This window comes from Mus pahari, chromosome 8, assembly GCF_900095145.1.
Source record: "Mus pahari chromosome 8, PAHARI_EIJ_v1.1, whole genome shotgun sequence".
NCBI classification, from domain to species: Eukaryota; Metazoa; Chordata; class Mammalia; order Rodentia; family Muridae; genus Mus; species Mus pahari.
The window spans coordinates 9,649,607-9,652,003 of record NC_034597.1 but is presented as its reverse complement, the minus strand read 5'-3'; the positions used below and the strand labels follow the sequence as shown (position 1 = coordinate 9,652,003).

At 43.1% G+C, this 2,397-nt stretch overlaps 1 protein-coding gene across 8 annotated transcripts in view; it reads right to left on the bottom strand.

Annotated features, from left to right (window-relative positions):
- Positions 1-2,397, bottom strand: part of Thrb (thyroid hormone receptor beta) — a 356,182-nt gene that overhangs the window by 78,148 nt on the left and 275,637 nt on the right. The window contains exon 1 of one of the 8 annotated variants that reach the window (XM_029541437.1): positions 1,808-1,907. The exons of the other annotated variants lie outside the window; for them this stretch is intronic. The gene's annotated coding sequence lies outside the window, so the exon portion shown is untranslated. Of the gene's footprint in view, positions 1-1,807; positions 1,908-2,397 lie in introns of those variants that run through there. 8 annotated transcript variants of the gene reach the window in all.

Sequence of the window (2,397 nt, the reverse complement as noted above, 5' to 3'; positions counted from 1 at the left end):
CTTCTCTCTCTCTCTCTCTCTCTCTCTCTCTCTCTCTCTCTCTCTCTCTCTCTCTCTCCCTCTCCCCCCTCTCTCCCTCTCTCTTTTCTGGGATGTGTCCCTGTGGTGAAGAAAGAGCTGAACAGCCAACATGACACCACTCAAGCACCCTGGTCTCACTGTGGCATGCTTTTTGTACACAATTATTGTTTTCAAGAATTAAGACAATGTGGCCAATGTAACGTGTTAGACCATGACCCAAACTGCCTGCACCTAGCAGTCTGGCCAACCTGGGAGGCCAATCTCAGTGGTCCCACTCAATTCTAGATGACATTTGCCTGAAGGATGAGAAGATAGGTAGAGGAAGGAACTCTTGAACCCTGATGCTACCCTAGAATAAGATCCCTTTATGGAAAGGCTATCCATGGAAGGACACTTGGTGAATTCCAATATATTGGTTTAAAAAGAGGTATAGAGAAACCCTGTTCTAGACAAAGCTGTGATGTGAGTTTCTACTCTATAACTTAAAATGTCCATCCCTGACTTGGGTGCCTGGCACTGGGGTTTCTTATCTATGCTGCTACAGTTTCCTCTCCACTGATTCATGTGCTTGTTTCCAGAGCAAAGAAGGAAGACAGGTGGTATTAATATACACAAAAGTGTGAATAATTGGTAGGTTTGCAACTAACAGAAACACTTGTATTTTAATTAACTTGCTGATTTTGTAATGTAATCTAAAATCAGCTCTAATCTGTGAAACTTTTATTAAAGATGTCATAATAATTTAGTGACTTAGTTTGGAAAACTGGAAAATATGGAGGAACTTACAAAGGATTTCTAATTAAAATTTTTAAAATTTACATAGACACAGCTTAGAACCATAAATACTCTTTTCCCATAAGCACTTGGTATTGACCACAATTCCTTTCCAATAACTGAAGAATGGGTTCAGGAAATTTCCAGTGCCCACTTTTTTTTTTTTTATCATAACTTGTATTACTACCCTGAAAGTATTTTCTTTGACTTAAAAATATCTTCTAGACCTAAAAATATATTCTTAAATCCCAAATGACTTAAGCTTTAATGTGAGAAGAGCATCAGGAGGAGGAGGAGATGAAGGTGGAGGAGAATTAGGAGGAGGAGGAGGAGATGGAGGAGCATCAGGAGGAATAGCATCAGTACAAGGAGGGGGAGCAAGAACAGAAAGAGGAAGGGCATCAGAATGAGGAGGATCAAGGACAGGAAGATGAGGAGGAACCCCAGCAGGAGAGAAACTGATTAGCTAATGTGTTGATGGAATTATCAGTGGAAGTTGGGGAGTTTCTGACCAGGGCCTATCCTCTTGCCAAATTGTGTTTTGTCCAATTGGCCTTTATTTGTGGCACATGAGAAACTCTTGAGATGATCTGGGACTTGATAGGGTCAGGAAGCAAAATAAATCTTCTTAATCTTGAAAATGTGGGCTTCAACTGGATGTTTATGAATGAAATGTGCTTGGCATTGTGTGCTTGGACAAGTGTGAACCCACCAGAGATAATAAGCTGCCCTCCCTGAAGTCAGGTTAGCCAAACTCAGCCTGTCAGAATTTCCTGAATTCCTCTGGGTAAGAACCACACAGAGAAGGCTCTAAGGAAAGCCTGGCATAGAGAAGAAGGCACTGTGGAACCAGACTGTGTAAACAGGCCAGCAGCAGAGGTTCTCAGAAACGTTAGTCATAGGCATTGAAGGTATTTTTGGCAAAAATATTACACACTTTTTTCAAAATTCATGCATAGCCCTCAAGAATGAGGCCTGGGAAGCAGGACCACAAGACCTATGTCTTACTTACTGGAATCCTTTTCTTCTTGGACTGTGGAGTGGGCTGTCTTGAAGCTTCCTGGAGAGCTTCATGTATGCTCTCTGTTGTGTCTCAAATAAGAGCTGCATGTTTCCATATTTTCTTGGCAGGTCAGTTCCCTTGATCTGTACACACAGGTGGGTGTGATGAGGGTGTGGACCACCAGACACTGTGAGGATACATGCCACTGGTCCCTGGTGCTTCCTGCTTCCCAGCCATGGTACTGAGCACAGCATTTCATGTTTATCCCATCAATGTATAGCTCAGTGGTCTACTTTTCCCACAGGAAGGAGCTGGGCAGTGAGAAAGGGCAAGTGACTCACCCAAGGTCACAGCTGGATCCTGGGTAGATGCCTACTCAGGCTTGTGTTCCTCGATGCCTTGTCACGTTAGAGGTTAGCAAGAGTTGGAGGCATGAAAAGATGATTGGTTTGGGGCAGACAAGAGGCAGGGTGGTATATACTTTGCTTTGCCTGGGTGAAGACATGGGGTCCCTGTTATCTGTGTCTTCACCTGCAATGCTATTCTGTTTTTAATATAAGAAAATGAGAGAGAGAGAGAGAGAGAGAGAGAGAGAGAGA